At 49.3% G+C, this 25,801-nt stretch overlaps 1 pseudogene; it reads left to right on the top strand.

The window, feature by feature from the left end:
- The window catches only part of LOC120965868 (NAC domain-containing protein 75-like), a 28,595-nt pseudogene extending 7,768 nt beyond the window's left edge, over positions 1 to 20,827 (top strand).
- Positions 20,828 to 25,801: the final 4,974 nt, after the last annotated feature.

Consider the following 25,801-nt stretch of genomic DNA (forward strand, 5'->3'; position numbering starts at 1 on the left):
GGCCATATCATGTCACTATTCGATTGCATGTGATGTTTATCATGTTTTTGCATCTTATTTGCTTAGAACGACGGTAGCAAGTAGGATGATCCCTTATAATAATTTCAAGAAAGTGTTCACCCTAACTGTGCACCGTTGCGAAGGTTCGTCGTTTCGAAGCACCACGTGATGATCGGGTGTGATAGATTCTTACGTTCGCATACAACGGGTGTTGACGAGCCTAGCATGTACAGACATGGCCTCGGAACACACGCAATACACTTAGGTTGACTTGACGAGCCTAGCATGTACAGACATGGCCTCGGAACACGGAGAACCGAAAGGTCGAGCATGAGTCGTATAGAAGATACGATCAACATGGAGATGTTCACCGATCTTGACTAGTCCGTCTCACGTGATGATCGGACACGGCCTAGTTGAGTTCGGATCATGTTTCACTTAGATAACTAGAGGGATGTCTATCTGAGTGGGAGTTCATTAAATAATTTGATTATATGAACTTAATTATCATGAACTTAGTCTAAAAAATCTTTACACTATGTATTGTAGATCAAATGGCCCACGTTGTCCTCAATTTCAACGCGTTCCTAGAGAAAACCAAGCTGAAAGATGATGGCAGCAACTATACGGTCTGGGTCCGGAACCTGAGGCTCATCCTCATAGTTGCCAAGAAAGATTATGTCTTAGAAGCACCGCTAGGTGAAGCACCAATCCCTGAGAACCAAGACGTTATGAACGCTTGGCAGCAGCGTGCTGATGATTACTCCCTCGTTCAGTGCGGCATGCTTTACAGCTTAGAACCGGGTCTCCAAAAGCGTTTTGAGAAACATGGAGCATACGAGATGTTCGAGGAGCTGAAACTGGTTTTTCAAGCTCATGCCCGGGTCGAGAGATATGATGTCTCCGACAAGTTCTTCAGCTGTAAAATGGAGGAGAACAGTTCTGTTAGTGAGCACATACTCAGAATGTCTGGGTTGCACAACCGCTTGTCTCAGCTGGGAGTTAATCTCCCGGATGACGCGGTCATTGACAGAATCCTCCAGTCGCTTCCACCAAGCTACAAGAGCTTTGTGATGAACTACAATATGCAGGGGATGGAAAAGACCATTCCCGAGGTATATTCAATGCTGAAATCAGCTGAGGTAGAGATCAGAAAGGAACATGAAGTGTTGATGGTGAATAAAACCACTAAGTTCAAGAAGGGCAAGGGTAAGAAGAACTTCAAGAAGGACGGCAAGGGAGTTGCCGCGCCCGGTAAGCCAGTTACCGGGAAGAAGTCAAAGAATGGACCCAAGCCCGAGACTGAGTGCTTTTATTGCAAGGGAAGTGGTCACTGGAAGCGGAACTGCCCCAAATATTTAGCGGACAAGAAGAAGGCCGGCAACACCCAAGGTATATGTGATATACAAGTAATTGATGTGTACCTTACCAGTACTCGTAGTAGCTCCTGGGTATTTGATACCGGTGTGGTTGCTCATATTTGTAACTCAAATCAGGAACTACGGAATAAACGGAGACTGGCAAAAGACGAGGTAACGATGCGCGTCGGGAATGGTTCCAAGGTCGATGTGATCGCCGTCGGCACGCTACCTCTGCATCTACCCACGGGATTAGTTATAAACCTCAATAATTGTTATTTAGTGCCAGCTTTGAGCATGAACATTGTATCTGGATCTCGTTTAATTCGAGATGGCTACTCATTTAAATCTGAGAATAATGGTTGTTCTATTTATTTGAGAGATATGTTTTATGGTCATGCCCCGCTGGTCAATGGTTTATTCTTGATGAATCTCGAACGTGATGCTACACATGTTCATAGTGTAAATACCAAAAGATGTAAAGTTGATAACGATAGTCCCACATACTTGTGGCACTGCCGCCTTGGTCACATTGGTGTCAAGCGCATGAAGAAGCTCCATGCAGATGGACTTTTGGAGTCTCTTGATTACGAATCATTTGACACGTGCGAACCATGCCTCATGGGTAAGATGACCAAGACTCCGTTCTCCGGAACAATGGAGCGAGCAACCAACTTATTGGAAATCATACATACCGATGTGTGTGGTCCAATGAGTGTTGAGGCTCGCGGAGGATATCGTTATGTTCTCACTCTCACTGATGACTTAAGTAGATATGGGTATGTCTACCTAATGAAACACAAGTCTGAAACCTTTGAAAAGTTCAAGGAATTTCAGAGTGAAGTCGAGAATCAACGTGACAGGAAAATAAAATTCTTACGATCAGATCGTGGTGGAGAATATTTAAGTCACGAATTTGGTACACACTTAAGGAAATGTGGAATAGTTTCACAACTCACGCCGCCTGGAACACCTCAGAGAAATGGTGTGTCCGAACGTCGTAATCGCACTCTATTGGATATGGTGCGATCTATGATGTCTCTTACCGATTTACCGCTCTCATTTTGGGGTTATGCTTTAGAGACTGCCGCATTCACTTTAAATAGGGCACCGTCTAAATCCGTTGAGACGACACCGTATGAATTATGGTTTGGGAAGAAACCTAAGCTGTCGTTTCTAAAAGTTTGGGGATGCGATGCTTATGTCAAGAAACTTCAACCTGAAAAGCTCGAACCCAAATCGGAAAAATGCGTCTTCATAGGATACCCTAAGGAAACTATTGGGTACACCTTCTACCTCAGATCCGAAGGCAAGATCTTCGTTGCCAAGAACGGGTCCTTTCTAGAGAAGGAGTTTCTCTCGAAAGAATTGAGTGGGAGGAAAGTGGAACTTGATGAGGTGATAGTCACCCCTTCCGAGTCGGAAAATAGCGCAGCGCGGGAAAATGTTCCTGTGGTGCCTACACCGACGGGGGAGGAAGTTAATGATGATGATCATGAAGCTTCGGATCAAGTTGCCACTGAACTTCGTAGGTCCACAAGGACACGTTCCGCACCAGAGTGGTACGGCAACCCTGTCCTGGAAATCATGTTGTTAGACAACGGTGAACCTTCGAACTATGAAGAAGCGATGGCGGGCCCGGATTCCGACAAATGGCTAGAAGCCATGAAATCCGAGATAGAATCCATGTATGAAAACAAAGTATGGACTTTGACTGACTTGCCCGATGAGCGGCGAGCCATAGAAAACAAATGGATCTTTAAGAAGAAGACGGACGCAGATGGTAATGTGACCATCTACAAAGCTCGACTTGTCGCTAAGGGTTATCGGCAAGTTCAAGGGGTTGACTACGATGAGACTTTCTCACCCGTAGCGAAGCTGAAGTCCGTCCGAATCATGTTAGCAATTGCCGCATACTATGATTATGAGATATGGCAGATGGACGTCAAAACGGCATTCCTTAACGGCTTCCTTAAGGAAGAGTTGTATATGATGCAGCCGGAAGGTTTTGTCGATCCTAAGAATGCTAACAAAGTATGCAAGCTCCAGCGCTCAATCTATGGGCTGGTGCAAGCATCTCAGAGTTGGAACATTCGCTTTGATGAGATGATCAAAGCGTTTGGGTTTACACAGACTTATGGAGAAGCCTGTGTTTACAAGAAAGTGAGTGGGAGCTCTGTAGCATTTCTCATATTATATGTGGATGACATATTATTGATGGGAAATGATATAGAATTCTTGGAAAGTATAAAGGCCTATTTGAATAAATGTTTTCAATGAAGGACCTTGGAGAAGCTGCTTATATATTAGGCATCAAGATCTATAGAGATAGATCAAGACGCCTCATTGGTCTTTCACAGAGTACATACCTTGACAAGATATTGAAGAAGTTCAGTATGGATCAGTCCAAGAAGGGGTTCTTGCCTGTATTGCAAGGTGTGCAATTGAGCACGGCTCAATGCCCGACCACGGCAGAAGATATAGAAGAGATGAGTGTCATCCCCTATGCCTCGGCCATAGGGTCTATTATGTATGCCATGCTGTGTACCAGACCTGATGTAAACCTTGCCGTAAGTTTGGTAGGAAGGTACCAAAGTAATCCCGGCAAGGAACACTGGACAGCGGTCAAGAATATCCTGAAGTACCTGAAGAGGACTAAGGATATGTTTCTCGTCTATGGAGGTGACGAAGAGCTCGTCGTAAAGGGTTACGTCGACGCTAGCTTCGACACAGATCCGGATGACTCGAAGTCACAGACCGGATACGTGTATATTATGAATAGAGGAGCAGTAAGCTGGTGCAGTTGCAAGCAAAGCGTCGTGGCGGGATCTATATGTGAAGCGGAATACATGGCAGCCTCGGAGGCAGCACAGGAAGCAGTCTGGATGAAGGAGTTCATTACCGACCTAGGGGTGATTCCCAATGCGTCGGGCCCAATGACTCTCTTCTGTGACAACACTGGAGCTATTGCCCTTGCGAAGGAGCCCAGGTTTCACAGGAAGACCAGGCATATCAAGCGTCGCTTCAACTCCATTCGTGAAAGTGTTCAAAATGGAGACATAGATATTTGTAAAGTACACACGGACCTGAATGTAGCAGATCCGTTGACTAAACCTCTCCCTAGGGCAAAACATGATCAACACCAGGACGCAATGGGTGTTCGATTCATCACAATGTAACTAGATTATTGACTCTAGTGCAAGTGGGAGACTGTTGGAAATATGCCCTAGAGGCAATAATAAATGGTTATTATTATATTTCTGTGTTCATGATAATAGTCTTTTATTCATGCTATAATTGTATTGTCCGGAAATCGTAATACATGTGTGAATACATAGACCACAACCTGTCCCTAGTAAGCCTCTAGTTGACTAGCTCGTTGATCAACAGATAGTCATGGTTTCCTGACTATGGACATAGGATGTCATTGATAACGGGATCACATCATTAGGAGAATGATGTGATGGACAAGACCCAACTTAAGCATAGCATAAAAGATCGTGTAGTTTCGTTTGCTAGAGCTTTTCCAATGTCAAGTATCTTTTCCTTAGACCATGAGATCGTGCAACTCCCGGATACCGTAGGAGTGCTTTGGGTGTGCCAAACGTCACAACGTAACTGGGTGACTATAAAGGTGCATTACGGGTATCTCCGAAAGTGGCTGTTGGGTTGGCACGGATCGAGACTGGGATTTGTCACTCCGTGTAAACGGAGAGGTATCTCTGGGCCCACTCGGTAATGCATCATCATAATGAGCTCAATGTGACTAAGGCGTTAGTCACAGGATCATGCATTGCGGTACGAGTAAAGAGACTTGCCGGTAACGAGATTGAACAAGGTATTGGGATACCGACGATCGAATCTCGGGCAAGTAACATACCGATTGACAAAGGGAATTGCATACGGATTGATTGAATCCTCGACACCGTGGTTCACCCGATGATATCATCGTGGAACATGTGGGAGCCAACATGGGTATCCAGATCCCGCTGTTGGTTATTGACCGGAGAGGCGTCTCGGTCATGTCTGCATGTCTCCCGAACCCGTAGGGTCTACACACTTAAGGTCCGGTGACGCTAGGGTTGTAGAGATATATGTATGCGGAAACCCGAAAGTTGTTCGGAGTCCCGGATGAGATCCCGGACGTCACGAGAGGTTCCAGAATGGTCCGGAGGTGAAGAATTATATATAGGAAGTCCAGTTTTGGCCACCGGGAAAGTTTCGGGGGTTATCGGTATTGTACCGGGACCACCGGAAGGGTCCCGGGGGTCCACCGGGTGGGGCCACCTGTCCCGGAGGGCCCCGTGGGCTGAAAGTGGAGGGGAACCAGCCCCTAATGGGCTGGGGCGCCACTTTGGGCCTCCCCCCCATGCGCCTAGGGTTGGGAACCCTAGGGGGGGGGGAGTTTCCCCTTGCCTTGGGGGGCAAGGCAACCCCTCCCCCCTTGGCCGCCGCCCCCCCTTGGAGATCCCATCTCCAAGGGCTCCGCAACCCCCCTTGGGGGCCTATATAAAGGGGGGGAGGGCAGCATACTACAGCCTTTGGCGCCTCCCTCCTCCCCTGCAACACCTCTCTCTCTCGCGCAGAAGCTCGGTGAAGCCCTGCCGAAGAGCCGCTACATCCACCACCACACCGTCGTGCTGTTGGATCTCCATCAACCTCTCCTCCCCCCTTGCTGGATCAAGAAAGGAGGAGACGTCGCTGCACCGTACGTGTGTTGAACGCGGAGGTGCCGTCCGTTCGGCACTCGGTCATCGGTGATTTGGATCACGGCGAGTACGACTCCGTCATCCACGTTCATTGGAACGCTTCCGCTCGCGATCTACAAGGGTATGTAGATCCACTCCTTTCCCCTCGTTGCTAGTAGACTCCATAGATGCATCTTGGTGAGCGTAGGAAAATTTTAAATTATGCTACGATTCCCAACAGGTTTCCCCTTGGACAGCATCGTTGTTGACGTTTGAAGGAGCCATCAAACCTTTTGGGGACGGCACAGTGGAACTCTCAATGAAAGCACCAATGTCGGTGTCAAAACCGGCGGATCTCGGGTAGGGGGTCCTGAACTGTGCGTTTAAGGTCAATGGTAACAGGAGACAAGGGACACGATGTTTACCCAGGTTCGGGCCCTCTCTATGGAGGTAATACCCTACTTCCTGCTTGATTGATCTTGATGAATATGAGTATTACAAGAGTTGATCTACCACGAGATCATAATGGCTAAAACCCTAGAAGTCTAGCTTGTATGACTATATCCGTTTCCGGACTAAGCCCTCCGGTTTATATAGACACCGGAGGGGACTAGGGTTGTACAAAGTCGGTTACAGAAAAAGGAATCTTCATATTTGGTCACCAAGCTTGCCTTCCACGCCAAGGAGAGTCCCATCCGGACACGAGAGAGATTCTTCAGTCTTGTATCTTTACAGCCCATTAGTCCGGCCCATGTCCAACAGGCCGGATGCCCGAGGACCCCTTAGTCTAGGACTCCCTCACCGTCCACATGTCCTTCATGCGCGGCCACTATTGGGCGGGCATGAAGGCCAACTGGATCGTCCTCATCCACCAATCCGGTAGTCCATGGCGTCTCGTGGATATCTACACCCAGCGAGAGATCACCCTTCCATCGTTGGATACCGCCGCCATCGAGCCTCGCGGCCCGCCGGACACTCCTGCCTACTATGCACGAGACGCGTCGAGCTTTTTGGCTCGACCTCTGTTTGCTGAAGGTTGTAATCTGCGAAGTGCCCACACCATCAGAAGACTACATGGATTACAAGCTCATTGCCGTGTTCAACATGGGATTAGTCTATCTGGAATCCGGTCACCATACATGGTTATGGCTCATCGTCAATCCTCTCCAGCCAACATTTCTGTCTGATACACAGATTGGCTGCCTATACTGGTGGAATCTATCGTCGTGTAATTGTTCTATCTCATCTCATCTTTACCTTATGAATACGACTGCCTGTTCATTGTTACAAATTTAGAATATATAAGGCCTGTTCGGTAATTCTCCCGCTTCGTGAAATCTGAGAATTTGTAGAGCGCCTCCTTCCCCACTCCGTGATTTTAAACTGTGGCTCCTCCAGCTCCCGGAGCGGAGTTGTGGAGGAGGAGGGAATCCGAACAGGCCTATAGTATGTCTATAACCACATCATTGCTATATGTTCCTCTCATTTCCTAGATTTTTATGACCACACATTTTATTGTTAGAGTTGATATGAGAACAATTGGCATCTAATGATTGTTAGAATAGATATTATGAGTATAACCTCATGATTGCTATATGTTACTCTCATTTCCAGGATTTTTATAACAACGCATGTTATTGCTTAGAGTTGATATGATAAATGTAGTAAGTGCTATGGTAGAATATGAGTAGGCCCTGTCATATCTGTTTTCCTCTCATTGTTACATGATGTTTGAACCATGATATATTGCTAGAATATAAAAGCCATTGGCTTATTTTTTTAACTTGGGGTATGATTATGACCACGGCATTGTAATTCTCCGAGTCTATGATATGTGTCACTGTTATAATAATCTTAATTCCACACATACTCTGAACATGATTGTTTATTTTTGTCCTTTTGGTCTCCAATTTGAATTATTGCAGCATACGCAAATGCGCTGACCTTCATGATTCCAGGGCCTGGAATCATACCAGCCGATGGGTGGTGGTTTATCGCTCGTTCAGTCGACGGCGGTCATTTGATGCTCATTTGCACGTACCAAATTGACCAAACCATTTCATCAAACCACACGCAGTACAATGCCTGGGGTGTTCGTGACATTGATGGCTATGGCTGCTTCGTGTCGAGAAAGACCCCAGCTCCGTTGGGCCAGGCGTATTCAACTGGAGGCGGGTTTACAGCCTTGACAACCACTCCATGTTCCTCGGGCTCAATTATCCGATCATCCAACCAATCATCGATCATATCACCGGCAATGATTACCGTGCTATGCAACTTCCATTCGCCAGGGGGAACTGTGTTTACACATCATACCATGGGTTTCATGAATCACCATATCCAGAGATTCGTCGGCACAGCTTGTTGCCAGATAATCTTCAGTGTGTGAAAGGCATCAAGCTTCCATGCGATGGATGGCTTTTGCAAACCCGACATGCGGCGATGTGGTTCATGCCAACAGCAAATATGCACAACTTGATTCGTACTGATATCTAGACTGAGCCATGTATCCTGCTGCTGTAGCCATACACACACACACACACACACACACACATATATACCCATATATATATAAATAGGGTATATATATATGTATATATATATATATATCAATTAGGCTTCAAGTGTGTACTTGTTGGTGAAAGTGTTGTCCAATGGGAATTATATTTTGTATTACTCATGTAGCCTACAAAGTCTGTCGCACAGCCTTGTAACTTCTTACCCTATTTCTAAATTTGTACTAGTCCTCTATACCGTATATTGCGCTACTCGTACTACTACCTCCCTCCTGGTTTACTGGTCCCCTTCGTAATTTGTGTCAAATTTTGACCATCAATTTCACTAACTAAATGTTAATGCATGTCACAAAAAATTATATCGTTTTATTCGTATTTGAACATAGTTTCCAATGGAATAATTTTCAGTGACATGCATTGACATTTTATTAGTTAAACATATGGTTAAAATGGGACACTAAATACGACTAGTAAGTAGTACATTAGCAGTATTGCTATACGTCGGTCAAATTATTCATCATGTCCTCACATTGAATTGACGTGACAACACGCTGCGCGTGAGGTGACACAAGAATCCCGGCGGCGTGTTCAGGTATTGTGGACTTCAGATTTGGTGTACTACAACTTATCTGTCGAAATCTTTCATCATTCACTTGAAACAGTCGATTGATCATACATTGAGTACCATATAACTGGAATTAACCGATGCAACTCCAAGAAGGATTGGCCGGTGTTGCCGGCTGGCGTCAAGTTCGATCCCACGGATCAGGAGCTGATCGAGCACCTTGAGGCCAAAGTGAGTGCTGACAGTGTGATATCTCACACTCTCATCGATTTGTTCATACCAACCATCGATAGTGAGCACGGTATATGCTACACCCATCCTAAGAAACTTCCAGGTAAGACACCGATCGGCCGTCTACTTGCACAAACCTATTCCTTTGTTTATAGCTCTATTTTTCTTTTTAGACGCGGACCTAGTGAAGCAATTACAATTTGACAGTTAATAAAAAGTGAAACAAGTGACTGCAACATGCCAAAGATGTTATGAAAATACCAACTACGTACACTAAAACATGTATTCGACAATACTGCAGGTATCACACTGAGTGGCCTAAGCAAGCATTTCTTCCAGCGCAATTTCAGGGCGTTCAAAAGGGGCACATGGACGCGTCGCAAGATACAGTCAGAGTGTGGCATGCACGCGATGTGGCACAAGACCGGCAATACCTTGCTGGTGATGGTCAATGGTCGGCAGACGGGCAGCCAAAAGGTTTTGGTGCTGCATACCAACAAGAACTTCGACCATTCCCGCAAAAAAAAGAACTTCGACTAGCAGAGGACCAACTGGGTGATGCACCAGTACCACCTCGGGGACCTGGAGCAAGAGAAGGAGCGGGAGCTGGTCCTCTGCAAGATTTTCTACCAGACGAACACTAGGGCCAGGATTAAAAAGATTATAAGTTAGTTTGGTATTGGTACTTGTACTACCTTGTCGTCCACAAGTTGGTATTGCTGTTAACGATCTTTCGGTATGAACTTGGCATTTGCTTCCAACCATCATGCCAAGGGTCGACGTGGATATAAAGCTGAATCATTTGTTTCGAAACGAATTTTCAAGCACCTGATTTTTATTTGATGGGTAGCATAAGCACCTGCCGTTTGAATTCCCAGTTCTCCGAATTTTTCGAAACAAGTGCATTCACTTATTATCACAATGAAAAAACAATATACCTGCTGCATCCCAGTTATCAGTCTGTACTTGCAGAATTCTCTCGTTTATTGAGCAGGTATATTGTTTTTTCAGGTCGAGCAAGTTTCAACTGGGCTGTAGACTGCCCAGGCTTGGTTTTGTTTTTAACAGGCCTAGCCCATGACGACAACGGGGCACAAAGATCCAGCAGGTATCTACTGGCCTCTGGCCCGCCAGCGTTAGTTATATTTTGTCTTACAACATCCGCGGGCAGTTTTTTTACTGAATCAAACACACAGCCCAGTTCTATTTCCCTCTTGAAACGCCATGTCCCACTTCCGTTTTCTAATCTCTACCTATAGTTTTACTAGTTCATATACACGTATCATTATATTGAAAATACATAAAGTTCCCTTTTCATATTTACATCTTTATTTTTGTTGTTGTTTTCCCTCCCAGCGCTGATTTTTTACCACTGGTTTTCCCTTAAACCAACTCAATTGTCCCACGTCTTGTTTGCTTACAAAAACAAAATGATTTTTTGGCAAATCAATAAGTTCTTAAAAAATGTTTATCATTTCGGGATTACAACAGTTCGGACTCCACCGAAATATGCAAAATAAGGTTGAACTTTTTGACCGTGGTCCTGGGCAGAAAATGGGCTATAATAAATTACTTAAGAATTAGCAAATGGGCTGCAAATTATTAAAAAATAGCAAATGGGCTCTATGTTGTCTGCCGCAGATTTGGAGGCTGACTTGTGGTCCTACTAAGTTCATGCGTACACAAGGTTTCTCAAAAAACGAAACTTAGTCAACAATTGACTCTACCAGCGTCAGACCGTTAGATGTCAATCTAACGGCAATCGCGCTTCTTCAGTCTCTGATCTTCCTGCTCCAGCCGCACAAACCAGCGCCGGCAGAACCGCCTGCTCCCGCCTCTCATGGCCGGTTGTGCTGCCGGGCAGGCCTCACGGCCCCACCATACTCGCATCCCTGGCCTAGCTATCCCTCTACTCACCCACACCTCCTGTTATTTTCTGGCGACGGCAGCCGAACCAGTCAACCCTCGTACTCCCCACCGTGTGGGCAGCCACTGTCGTGTCTTCCCCGACTCCATGTCGTTCCCTTCGTAGGCCTCGCTGTCATCCACCGCCCCGGTGCTCTCGGCGCGGCGTGGTCAACGTGGTCAACGAACGACATCCCTCGGAAGTGGACTGTACGTGGAGAGGCTGACAGCTAGGTCCACGGTTGCACACAAGGAAATGCCTCCTTATTACGTGCAAAATAATGGTTCCTCCACCTGACATATGTGACCAACCGAAAGGGCCTCTGCATTTCACGAAAAAAACATTCCCGCCACTGACAGCTCGGACCCACAAGCTATATCTTTGCACGCAAGGAAGTGCTTCCTTATTACGCACAAAAAAATGAATACTCCCCCTGCTAGCTGATGACCCACAAGTGTAGGGGATCTATCATAGTCCTTTTGATAAGTAAGAGTGTCGAACTGTAACGCCCACGATGCGGCTATATCTCCCACGTGTCAAGGCACGACTTAGAGGCATAACCGCATAGTGGTTTTGTCGCAAGAAGGGTCATCTTCACACAATCCCATGTAATGAACAAGAATGGGATAATGAGTTGGCTTACAATCGCCACTTCACACAATACATAAATATAATTCATACATCATCCAAAATACAAACATATAGACCGACTACGGTCAAAATCCAGATGAAAATAAGACAACCCCAAATGCTAGATCCCCGATCGTCCCAACTGGGCTCCACTACTGATCATCAGGAAAAGACACATAGTAACGACCACTGTTGAGGATATAGACCTTAGAGTCACCCGCCAGGAGGGGCCGGGTTACTCGCGTGGTCATTGCCAGAATCCAGGAGCCAAGTTTGAAGATGATGGGCCAGAGATGGGCTGAGACCCGGATATGGCTTAAGGCCCGTAGTTACAATCATTATTATGGTAGAACTTGTAGTGTAAGGCAAGTATGATTGAGAGTCCGAGCCGGACACTCTTATGAGCCGGCCGGGACTCTAAGGGCTGCTAGGCGTCAACCTCCCTATATAAAGGGACGACCCGGCAGCGGTTTAGGGGGGACAATATCATCGAGAGCCGGGCATAGCAGTTTAGCTCCCTGGTGATCATAACCCTAATCAATACCACCTCAAACTGGACGTAGGCTTTACCTTCACCGTAAGGGGCCGAACCAGTATAAACCCTCGTGTTCCTTGTCCCGCATTAACCCCTTCAAGCTTCCTAGTTGCGATGGCTCCACGACTAAGTCCTAGCTCGAGGACATCTGCCGTGACAATTCCACGACAGTTGGCGCCCAACGTGGGGCTAGCGCACGGTGGATTTGAGTTCTTGAAGGGCAGCTTCGAAGGGCTCAAGGGATACGTTGTGGGCCGGATGACCAAGAGTCGTCGCGGCAAGCTCTACATCGACGATGCAAACTGGGGCCCCGACGCCGGCTCAATTGAGTACGGGTACCGGGTCCCCTTCGGCGGAATTCACGTCTTCATTGGCAAGATTGGTGAGCCGGGCCCTGAGCCGGGTCTCTGCGCTGATCTCATCGAGACGGCTCAGCTTGCGCGACCCGCCCGGGCCCGGCCTGCCTTAAGGCATGCTTTTGTGGGGTGTATCCATGGAGGACTCTCCGATCGATCTAGATCTGGTGATGAGACGGCCGCCGGCTCTGACGGCGAGTCGGCCACCGATGAGTCAAACTCGTTGTACCAACTTCAAGATGGCAGGCTCATGGGTTGTTCCGATGGTGACAGTATTCCGGACCTTTTTGAGCCGCCAAGTCAGGTTGGAGTTTTTATGGCTGGTGCGCAGCCTGTTCAGAACCCCGCTGCTGGAGCAGGAAACCCGGTGCCTTCTCCGGCTTAGGTGCTAATGGATCTCACGGACAAGATGACGGCCCTGTTAACTGCCATGGTTGACCCGGCGGATCAAGCTCAGCATGATGCGGAGGTGGCGCAGTTAAAATTGGATCTAATGAAAGCTAAGGAGGATCTTGCAGCGGAAGGGATCAGGCTGGCTGCGGAGAGGGCGGCTCTCGATGCCCGAACTCAGCTGATCCAGGCGCAGTCTTTCCAACTCACGATGGATCAGAACGCGGCCAATGAGGTCCTGAGAAGGAGGCATCAAAAGGCCCAATCTCGACTCCCTCCGGTTTACGATCCACGCAACCTCTTCAACACGCCAGGTGCAGGGTCTAGTAACCCGCCAGGGGTCATAGTGCCCGGGTCCGGAACCCCTATTCAGCCACAGGTGATGGGACCTCCCCAGGTGCCCCTGCCCCGCCTCAGTACGTGCCAATACCCCCGGGTCATTATAATAACCCGCTGGAGAACATGGTCGCTGCGGCAGCACGGCTGGCGGCTCTCCCAGTTGACGGCGACTCTCCGACGGCTATTGAAACCCGCCGGGTCAGGGAACTCCTTCAGACGGCACTGGCGCAGCAGGAGGCGTACTCCTACAGCCGGGATAGGATCCACTCGACCCCTCGTCTGGGTCAGAGCCCGAGTTACAGCAGGCACATGGTCTCAGCGACCGGCTCAAGTAACGTCCGACGCCACGACCCGCCCCCTGGCCACGGCCCAGCTTATAACGGAGCCTTTCATGTGGCAGACCAGGACAAAGCACGGCAAGAGGCGGAGCAAGTGCCTCAGTTGACGGCTTATCAGACCCCCCCGGCTTATCCGACGACCTCCGTCGACGTGGGTATCCCTACCAGGACCGGGGGCGTCCCTTGTTTAGTGCCAGCTATCCGTAATGAGCGTCTACCCAAGGACTTCAAAGGCCCTAGAAAGGTGCCTAATTACACAGCTGACTTACAACCCGCAGCCTGGATCGAGAGTTATGAGATGGCTATGGAGCTGCTGGAGGTCAGTGAGGCGGCCATGGCCAAGTATTTCACCATGATGTTAGATGGAACTGCCCGCACTTGGTTGAAAGGGCTACCACCGAATTCCATTGGGTCTTGGGCTGAGCTGAAAGCCCGGTTCATCCAAAACTTCAAAGATACCTGTAGGCAGTCTATGTCAATTGTGGATTTGACTAACTGTAAGCAGCAGGAGGGTGAGTCCACGACACATTGGGTTCGCCGGGTTAAGGAGATCATACATTCATCAGATAAGATGGATGCCGGTTCTGCAGTCTTAATGCTGGAGCAGAACTATCGTTTTGTGCCCCTAAAGATGAAACTCGGGCGGCTTAAGCGCGACTGCAGTGATATGGGTACACTAATGGCAGCTCTTGTTAAGTACGCCGATTCTGATGGTACCAAGGATCCCCCTTCAGATGATTAAAGGACAGGGAAGGGAAAGAAGAACGGCAATGGCAAGGGTCCTCAGTTTAACCCGGGGAACCAAGGAGGAGGCAAGCGCAAGGCCGATGGCAGCCTAGAGTTTGTAGCCAACGCCAACTCCCAAGGTAATAACCAGCGACGCAAGGGGAGGCCCCCTCCCCGAGGCGGCGGGTCAGGTCCGACGCTGGAGCAGCTGTTGAATGAACCTTGTCCAAGGCATGGCTCTAGAGAGAAGCCAACGACTCATCTGTGGAAGGATTGCACAATCATGAAGGCCTTTAAAAATTACAATGGCCCGGGCGGCGGCTCAGGCGCTGGCGGTTTTCATGGCCCGGGCGGCGGCTCAAATTCCGGTCCTCAGAACGGTCAAGGGGGCTTTAATCAACAGTCTGGCCAGGGTCATCAACAGCAGCAGGGGGGTTATCAGACCAATCCAAAGCAGCTTAGTGGTGGACAGTATCATGTGTTTACCACTAGTCTATGCAAGCGAGATCAGAAGCTTCACAAGAGGGCTGTGAATGCCGTTGAGCCGGCGGTCCCACGCTACTTGCGGTGGTCTGAACAGCCTATAGTGTGGAGCAGGGAGGATCACCCTCCCTGGGTGTATAACCCGGGCCACTTGGCCTTAGTAGTGGCTCCTCAAGTGGGAGGATACAAGTTCACAAAGGTGCTCATGGATGGAGGCAGCAGCATCAACATCCTCTATTATGAGACTTTTCCCCGTATGGGGTTGGTTGATAAGAACCTCAGCCAGTCAAACACTATCTTCCATGGTGTGGTACCTGGTAAGTCGGCTTATCCAGTCGGCAAGATCGAATTGGAAGTGGCTTTTGGTGATGAGAACAACTACAGGGTGGAGAAGTTAACCTTTGAGGTGGTCAAGATAAGAAGTCCATATCATGCTATATTTGGGCGGCCGGCTTACGCCAAGTTCATGGCACGACCGTGTTATGTGTACTTACACCTCAAGATGCCGGGTCACAATGGGACTATTACGGTTCACGGTAGCCGGAAAGTGGCTCTGGAGTGTGAGGAAGGCGATGCGGCTTATGCAGAGTCTGTTTGTGCTACAGAGGAGTTGAAGTTTTACAAAGACAATGTTGACCCAACAGATATGACCTCTCTGAAAAAGCCGACTACGGAGACTGAGCCGGCGATGAAATTTAAGTCGGCTGATGAAACTAAGCTTGTTGATTTTGTTCCAGGAGATTCATCTCAGCAGTTTAGCATCAGTGCCAATCTGGATCCAAAATAGGGAAGCGCGCTCATCGAGTTCATCCGTGAGAATAGGGACATCTTCGCATGGGAACCTTCTGACATGCCAGGTGTACCTAGAGAACTCGCTGAGCATACTCTCAATGTTGATCCGAAATTTAAGACGGTCAGACAGTTCCTTCGGCGGTTTAATGAAGAGAGGCGGAAAGCCATTGGGGAAGAAGTGGCCCAGCTCTTGGCGGCCGGGTTTATCGTTGAAGTCTTTCACCCAGAGTGGTTAGCTAACCCGGTGCTAGTACTCAAGAAGAATGGCACCTGGCGGATGTGTGTGGACTACATGGACTTGAACAAGGCGTGTCCGGCTGATCCTTTTGCCCTCCCCCGTATTGATCAAATCATTGATGCTACGGCAGGTTGTGCACGCTTAAGTTTCTTGGATGCTTATTCTTGTTATCATCAGATTAAGATGGCAGTTAAGGACCAGGAGAAGACGGCGTTCATCACTCCCTTTGGAGCGTTCTGCTATGTGTCTATGCCCTTTGGGCTCAAGTGTGCACAGGCGACTTACCAGCGTTGTGTACAAAACAGTCTTCATAAGCAGATTGGGCGCAATGTTCACGCTTACGTGGACGACATTGTGGTTAAGTCCATAAAAGAGGAAACCCTGATAGATGATTTAAAGGAGACCTTTGATAATCTCCGGGTCTATAAGATGATGCTTAACCCGGCCAAGTGTGTCTTTGGTGTTCCCGCAGGCAAACTCTTGGGCTTTTTGGTTTCTGACAGAGGCATTGAGGCTAACCCGGAGAAGATCAAGGCTATCACCTCTCTGGCTAAGCCGGCGTGTGTAAATGACGTTTAGCGTCTGGCGGGTCGCATCGCTGCTTTAAGCCGGTTTATAAGCCGTTTGGGTGAGAAGGCCATGCCCTTATATCAGTTGATGAAGAAAACTGATAACTTTGTCTGGAATGATGCAGCTAATACCGCCTTTGAGGATTTGAAGAAGCAGCTGGCAGAGCCTCCAGTCCTTGCTGCTCCAGTTGATAAGGAACCCTTATTATTGTATGTGGCGGCAAACGCACGAGCCGTCAGTGTGGCTATCGTGGTGGAGCGCAAGGAGGAGGGTAAGGAGCACCCGGTTCAGCGGCCGGTTTATTATGTCAGCGAAGTGCTCATTGAGTCCAAGCAGCGGTACCCGCATTGGCAGAAGCTGGTATATGGTGTGTTCATGGCAAGCCGGAAACTTAAGCATTATTTTCAGGGTCATCCCATCACTGTGGTCAGTTCTGCCCCCCTTGGTGATATCATTCAAAACAGAGAGGCCACAGGGAGAATTGCTAAGTGGGCCATAGAACTTGGACCTCATGGTCTCAAATATGTGCCACGCACTGCTGTTAAGTCTCAGGCCTTGGTGGATTTCATCAACGATTGGACAGAGTCACAAGTGCCCGAGCAAAAGCCGGATAACACGTATTGGACTATTCATTTCGATGGGTCCAAGCAGTTGGAGGGCTCGGGGGCTGGCGTTGTATTGGCATCCCCTAAAGGTGACAAGTTCCATTATGTGCTACAGTTGATGTTTCCTTGCACTAACAACGCGGCTGAGTACGAGGCCCTGCTCCACGGTCTTCGGATGGCTAAGGAGATGAGCTTGAGCCGGGTAAGGTGCTTTGGTGACTCAGACTTGGTGGCTCAACAAGTATCAGGCAAGTGGGATTCTAAGGATCCTCTCATGGTGGCTTATCGCCGCGAGGTTGATGCCATTGCTGGGCACTTTCAGGGCTACCAAGTGGAGCACATTGATCGCAGGAAGAACGAGGCGGCTGATGCTCTAAGCCGGCTGGGCTCTCAGCGAAAGCCGGTGCCGCCTAACACTTTCCTGGACGTCCTGTGTAACCCTTCGGTTAAGTTGCCTACAGAGGAAGACTTGGCTATCCCTGACCCGGAGGCACGTCTGGTGGCGGCTCTTCAGGTCATACCAGACTGGACAATGCCATATCTGGCTTATATAACCCAGGGAGAGTTGCCTGAGGATGAAACTTTGGCCAGGCAAATAACCCGGCGGGCTAAGTCAATGATCGTTATCGATGGCGAGTTGCATCATCAAGTGTTACAGGAGCATTTCAGCGTTCTGTCTCCCCTGAGGAAGGTCAAGAGATCTTGCGTGAGATCCATGAAGGGGATTGTGGTCATCATGCCGGCTCAAAGTCCCTTGTGGCCAAAGCTTTCCGTCATGGTTTTTATTGGTTGACGGCTCATGCTGATGCAGAGGACTTGGTCAGTAAATGTGATGGTTGCCAGAGGTTCTCACGACGGGCTCATGTGCCGGCTCAGGAGCTGAGGATGATTCCAATCACTTGGCCCTTTGCGGTCTGGGGGCTTGATATGGTTGGTCCTTTTAAAAGGTCCAAGGATAAGAAGACCCACCTCTTGGTGGCAGTTGATAAATTCACAAAGTGGGTGGAAGCTGAGCCAGTTAGCAAGTGCGATGCAGCCACGGCGGTTCAATTTATGAAAAAGGTGATTTTCCGCTTTGGCTTTCCGCACAACATTATAACTGACAATGGCACCAATCTCTCCAAGGGCGCCATGGAAGAGTTTTGTCAACGAGAGCATATCCGACTTGATGTTTCTTCAGTGGCTCATCCTCAATCCAATGGTCAAGCTGAGAGAGCTAATCAGGAGATTCTGAAGGGCATCAAGCCCCGGCTTTTGGTCCCTTTGCAGCGGACGCCGAGTTGTTGGGTGGAGGAGTTGTCGTCCATCTTATGGAGTATCAACACTACTCCTAACAGGTCTACAGGCTTCACGCCTTTCTTCATGGTTTATGGAGCAGAAGCAGTCCTTCCTAGTGACATCCGTCACAACTCACCTCGCGTGGCGGCTTACGTTGAGACGGATAATGAACAGGCGCGTCAAGATGCTCTTGACTTGTTGGACGAACAGCGTGATGTGGCAGCAGCCCGTTCAGCGATTTACCAACAAGACCTGCGTCGTTATCATAGCCGCCGGGTCAAATCCCGGGTCTTCCAGGAAGGCGACCTTGTGCTCCGGCTCATCCAGGATCAAACAGATGCACACAAGTTATCCCCGCCTTCGGAAGGGCCCTTTGTGGTCAGCAAGAACTTGCACAACGGGTCATATTACCTCATTGACATTCGGGAGCACAAAGATTCACGTAAGTCAGAGGAAGAGACCCGTCGGCCGTGGAACATAGCTCAGCTTCGGCCTTACTACACTTGAGCCACCGGCTCTCGTGGTGTACATATTTCTCTCAGCCATGTATATATTATGATAAGCAATAAAGCAGGACCTCTGTCCTTTTTTCTCCTCCAAATATGTGCGTGTTGTTTACATGATGACTTAAAGGAGGATCCGGCTTATGATCGTATTCGAATCTAGCCGTAAGCGGTAAAGTCTCTTGGGGGCTTCCTGTTCACACATGGGTCGTATTCGAACCAAAGAGAACATAGCTGTCGATACCCATTTGATTGGCAAAGTGCCGAGCTCATTGGGAGGTTACCTTTGGTCATATTTGAATCATAGTTTAACCCCTCTGAGAACCGACGTGGATCGTATTCGAATCAGCGTCGTTAAACAATTCTAAAATTCACTTGGGGGCTTCCTGTTCAAACATGGGTCGTATTCGAACCAAAGAGAACATAGCTGTCGGTACCCTCTTGATTGGCATCGCCACACCCATTGGGGGCTATATGATCGTATCCGAATCTTGGCTTAACCCCTTTGGGCCGGGTCTCTGGTCGTATTCGAACCGGAAGCCCCTAAGTTCCTCTGCTTTATCACAAGTTTACTCTGATTATGTCAAGGTGTGTACGGCCGGGTCTCACTTTACTGGCTTAACTTTGGTTTACAGTGTTCGTTGAACGCCATGGGTGTCATTACAACAGGTAAATCGGAGTTAAGATACCAACCTGGTTACCCGGGTTATTTAAACCGGAAGTATGCTTACAGGCCGCTAAGTGTGTTATTACGGCTGTGTTAAGGATATCATGGAGGACCAGTCTTTTTTGATTCATATTCCGGGTTATCTATCCAAAGCACCTGACTCTCAGGGCGGTAAGCCGCCTTGAGACTTGTGATTTGCCTTTCTATGCAGGATACTTAAAGGCACCTCTTTGAGGTTGAGAAAAACAAAGGGATGGTTATAACCCGGAGAAACATCAAAGAGACAACTTCAAAGGACTTTCGCATTCAATACGTGCACGATGGCACGGCAGAGATGAACTGTTGCACCTACTCTATTACAAAAACTCATCAAGTCTAAAAACGGGTGGAGCATTGTTTGGTAAATCGCCAGCCGAGTCACGATGCCCGCTGAGTTGAAGTCTCCGGCTCATTCCTGTCTTCTCCTCCGGCTGATCCCAAGACCTGGAAGTTTGATGACTTCCAGTCGATGCCGCTGAGAGCTTCGAATTGGGCTTCCTCGTCAATTAACCCGGCCGGGTCAATCTCCGGGGCAAAGGTGTGCTGACGAGCAGGAGGGATCAGGTTGAGGGCATCATAGCGAGGGGTTGGAATCCTCTAATTCTCCGCATCATAACCCGGCTGATACTTGGTCAGATCCGTGTCATTCCCGATAAGGGTGGCCACCGGGCGTACCGCCTTCACGCAGGCTGCGAAATCCTTCTGGTCAAAAGCTGAGCCGTCTTCCTTCAGGCTTGGATAACCCAGGGCGATGTCTGCCGGGTCTAGCTCCGGCAGGAATGCCTTGGCCCGGCTCAGCGCGGCGATTGCTCCGGCTCTCACAGAGGCCCGTCGCAGCTCTTGGATCCGCTGAGGCAGAACGGCGAGCCGGCGCAGGACTTCGGCCAGGTGAGTTGGCACCTCGTTGGATAGGGCCACCACAGCTAAGGCACGCTGTGACCCGGTGTAGAGCTGTTCCACCAGGGTATACACGGCCTTTAGCTTGGTGACCACACTCTGGTTGAGGTTGGCACTTCTGGGGCCTGTTTAACAGAATCAAGTAAGCTGGTGGCAAGGATGAATAATGAGATATAAACATTCCAACATTGATGAAAGCCGGTGAGGCGACTTACCGAAGATGGCGGCCACCATTTGGGAAACCTGGCGCTTTAGGCCGGAGAGCTCGGCGGTCTTCTCAGAGAGAGCCTTCTCCGCCTGTTCCACCCGGGTCACCAGTGCGGCCTTCTCTTCGGCCCAGGCTTTTCGCTCAGCATCAAACTCGGTCTTCAGCTTTTCTTGAGTGGCGATGCTAGATACAAACTTGGCGTTTGCCTTCCGGGTCTCCATCTCCTGCATTTTCAGCCGGCTCTTGAGATCCGCAAGGTCCGCCTCTAGCTTCTTGCCCACAGCCTGTGTAAATTTCCGGGTTATTAACAGTTATTATGTAAGTCCCAAGCGTTTTCCAAGCAAAGACACTTGGCACTTGGGGGCTAATGCATATTGAACGTATCTATCTACATACTGCCGGCTCAATTGCGTAAGCCGGAACCTAAGTCTACAACATATTCAATCATAAGTTATCGACTTGGGGGCTAGCATGGCAAAGGTATTTATGCGGTAAGTAAGAAGACAGCAGAAGAATACCTCAGATTTTTGTTGGATCTGGTTTACCATGGCGACCTCCGCGTCCCGGCTCTTGTGCACCTGGCTGATGTAGCCAGAGACGAGCTCTCCAATGCTCAAGTTGGTGTAGTCGGAGAGGTCCAAGTTCACCCGGTGGGGCTGCAGCAACTCCCCCTTCGCGGAGCATTTGGCCAACACGGTTGGTCTCCCCGGCTCAACGAACTCCGTCCGGGTGATTACCACGTCCGGGTCGTCTGCTGGCGGAGCTGAGCCGGAGGCCTCCGGGTTAACCGAAGCTTCGGTTGTTGCCTTGGTAGTTGGGGCAGTGGCTTCAGGCGCCGTGTCCATTGGAGTGGTGGCTTCGGGGGCGGAGGCAGCTAGCGGTTCTTGGACTGTCGCCGCCGGCTCAGGCAGGTCCGGCACTCCGGCCGCCTTGGTTTTCTTCACCCTCTTGGTGAGCTTTGCCTGGGCACTGAAAGAACAACAAAGGTTGGTACAAAGAATATGAATAAAGATCTGAACAGCATAAGATGCTTGTTGTTACCCGGGTGCGGTCTTGAAAGCCGGCAGATTTGATTGCATGGAGTCACCCGAAGAGGGGGAGGTCTCCTGGTAACTAGAGAGCTGACGGATAACGCCCGCCAACGGGTGAAAAGGGTACAAGTGAGAAAAAACCTCAGTTCGACGCTTCCTTGTTGCGTTGGGTAACCCGGCGGAGAGATCGGTGTCCTTATTGGTCCGGGTGTGACGCCGGCTTTCATGAACCTGTCGCTTCAAAATAAATTGAGGGTCTTGGTAAGCTAAAGGATGTGAAAAGCTTACTTTCCGGGTTACCCTTCGGACTTTCAGCTGTGGCAAGGGCTCCGAGTCGGAGGAAAGTGACATTACCTCTTCAACCACCGGGTTACTGGCGCCGGTGTCATCCTGTCAATGAGCAAGTGTTGATAAGGCGGACAGCAACAAACAACCAATACAGCAAGAATTTAAAGGCTTAGGGGTTACCTCTGACTCGGAGCTGTCGCTTAATTGCATCAGCTCCGAAGCAGTAGGTCTGCTTCCTTTTTTGCGAGGGGCGGCTTTCTTGGCGGCTTTCTTCGCCTTCCTGGTCTTCTTGGCCGCCTCATGGTCATATTTGACCCGCCAGAACTTATCATCAGCCTGAAAGATACAATGGTGAATTCTTACAACGATTCAGATGAAGGTTATATGCAGAAAAGGATAATAAGTTAAAGTCAGCGGCTTACCGCTGGGGCTGGGTTGGTCTTGCAGAAGGGGGCTAACCCGGTCCTTCCGCAGTCTGCCAAGCTCTCGTTTAAAAGAGCCTTGGTCTCTTCTTCTGCAACGTCTTCTGGAAGATCATTGCGACTATGCCTCTGAGGGTCATCTTTTCGCCCGGTGTACTCACACATTAAGCCGGGGCGGCGGCTCAATGGGATCACCCGCCATGAGATTCAGACCCGGACCAGGTCGATTCCGTTCAGACCGTTGCCCAGGAGGGCTTTGATCTTATTGATAGTGGGAAGCAGAGGCTGGCGCTCCGCTGCAGTCAGCTTGTCCGACAGCGGGTGAGTCGGCTCTAGACGTGTTGGGCGAAAGCCGGGCAGCGGGCTTTCATCAGCCGGGGATGTATCTTGGCAGTAGAACCAAGTCATATTCCAGTCCTTGGGGTGGCTCGGCGGCTCTGCATAAGGGAACAGACAGTCTCTACGCCGTTGGATGGAGATGCCACCTAACTCCAGACTTGGCCCGTTGGCGCACTCATTCTGGCGGTTTAAGTAAAACAGCTCTCTGAAGAGCAGCAGACTAGGCTCTTCTGCAAGGTACACTTCGCAAAAGACTTGGAAATTGCAGATGTTGGATACGGAGTTGGGTCCTATATCTTGAGGCCGCGAGTCGAAGAAGTTGAGCACGTCCCTAAAAAACTTTGAGCCGGGCGGTGCGAAGCCTCGGCTCATATGATCTGCGAAGATCACTACCTCCCCCTCCCTTGGCTGCGGTCTCTCTTCCGACGGGTCAGGGGCACGGTAGGACATGATTTCCTTCTTAGGAAAATATCCGGACTTAACAAAATTGGCCAGGGTCTCGTTGGTGACGTTGGACCTCATCCAGTTGCAAGTGATGGAAGCCTTGGGAGGCATGGTGAAAGTTGATGGTCTATGACAAAAAAGGAAAAATGTCCGGGTTAATTATAAGCCGGAGATCTACAGTTCAAAACTATGATGGCGGCTTATGAAGGGGACTAATGGTATATACTCAAATACGGTGGTTTTCTTTAAGTCGGAGGATTCTGCGAAGCATGGTTTTCTGTAAGTCGGAGGATTCGGCAGCGTGTGGTTTCTTTAACCCGGAATCGTAAGCCGCCAAGATTCAATGGTTGCAGTTTTTACTAAGTGTGGTAAAACAGATTTCACATATTGCAGTAAATTTTTTGGATCAAAATGGTCGGGTGAAATGAAACTTTTCTAGACCTAGAAACAGATGAGCGGATGTTCTGGAGCTCGAACGAAGCATCTATACAGTGGAAAGAGATTTACTGGCACTTGAAATGAGCCCTAAACAACTACCGCACTAGTTCTATACAAGGCTAAAGATCAAACAAGTGCAGTGACTACGAGAACTACCGAGGCTTGTGGCAATGGCGATGAACGCAAAGAACACAGACGAACCCTACGGTAGATCTATCTTACAGGGCAAGCAAGACTTACCGGAGTTGGAGAGCTGCGGAGGTTGTTGCGTTTCTCTGGTCCGTTCAGGGTGATGCAGCGGCCTGAGCTTGGTGACGACGAGAAGACCCGCAGCGGCGACGGCGGAGGAGCTCGGGCAGAAGAGCGATGGCGCGAGGAGGAAGAAGAGAGCGTGAGAAGAGCCCGTCGGGCCGGCCTATTTATAAGGCAAGGTCATAAGTGGGCGCGAGATTCAAGGAGACCATGGCGTGGTTATCTCCCCCCCACGACGCCTCGATTTTCGGGATGACAGTAAAAGCAAAGATCCGTTGCGGATCTGGCAGAGTAAAAAACGGACTTAATGGAGGATGACGTCACGGCGGATTATCCGGAGTCCAGAGGATGACGTCACTCCGGGTTATGGCCTTCACATGAATGGTAAGCCGGAGATTTTTTCTGTTGGAGGAGTTGAAGATTGACATGAGCCGGCTCAAATCAATCTGGGGCCTAATGTTGAGGATATAGACCTTAGAGTCACCCGCCAGGAGGGGCCGGGTTACTCGCGTGGTCATTGCCAGAAGCCCGGAGCCAAGTTTGAAGACGATGGGCCAGAGATGGCTGAGACCCGGATATGGCTTAAGGCCCGTAGTTACAATCATTATTAAGGTAGAACTTGTAGTGTAAGGCAAGTATGATTGAGAGTCCGAGCCGGACACTCTTATGAGCCGACCGGGACTCTAAGGGCTGCTAGGCGTCAACCTCCCTATATAAAGGGACGACCCGGCAGCGGTTTAGGGGGGACAATCTCATCGAGAGCCGGGCATAGCAGTTTAGCTCCCTGGTGATCGTAACCCTAATCAATACCACCTCAAACTGGACGTAGGCTTTACCTTCACCGTAAGGGGGCCAACCAGTATAAACCCTCGTGTTCCTTGTCCCGCATTAACCCCTTCAAGCTTCCTAGTTGCGATGGCTCCACGACTAAGTCCTAGCTCGAGGATATCTGCCGTGACAATTCCACGACAACCACGTTCCTCATCGAACTCCCACTTGAGATCGATCCCATCATCTGCACTGGCATCGTCGGCACCTGCAACTGTTTTGGTAGAATCTGTGAGTCACGGGGACTCAGCAATCTCACACCCGCGAGATCAATACTATTTAAGCTTATAGGAAAGGAAGGTGTAATAAGGTGGAGCTGCAGCAGCAATAAGCATATATGGTGGCTAACAAACGCAAATGAGAGCGAGAAGAGAAGCAACGGAACGGTCGTCATCTAGCAATGACCAAGAAGTGATCCTGAACTCCTACTTACGTCATACATAACTCAGACCGTGTTCACTTCCCGGACTTCGCCGAGAAGAGACCATTACGGCTACACACGCAGTTGATGTATTTTAATTGGGTCAAGTGACAAGTTCTCTACAACCGGACATTAACAAATTCCCATCTGCCTCATAACCGCAGGCACGGCTTTCGAAAGATAATACCCTGCAGGGGTGTCCCAACTTAGCCCATCATCAGCTCTCACGGTCAACGAAGGATAAACCTTCTCCCGGAAAGACCCGATCAGTCTCGGAATCCCGGTTTACAAGACATTTCGACAATGGTAAAACAAGACCAGCAAAGCCACCCGAATGTGTCGACAAATCCCGATAGGAGCTGCACATATCTCGTTCTCAGGGCACACCGGATGGGCAAGACGTCGGGTTGGCATAGACCCTGGTTGCCCAGGGGGCGCCGGACATCGCCCAGTTTGGGCCAGCACTCGAAGGAGCACTGG

This window comes from Aegilops tauschii, chromosome 6 (genome assembly GCF_002575655.3).
Source record: "Aegilops tauschii subsp. strangulata cultivar AL8/78 chromosome 6, Aet v6.0, whole genome shotgun sequence".
Lineage (NCBI taxonomy): Eukaryota > Viridiplantae > Streptophyta > Magnoliopsida > Poales > Poaceae > Aegilops > Aegilops tauschii.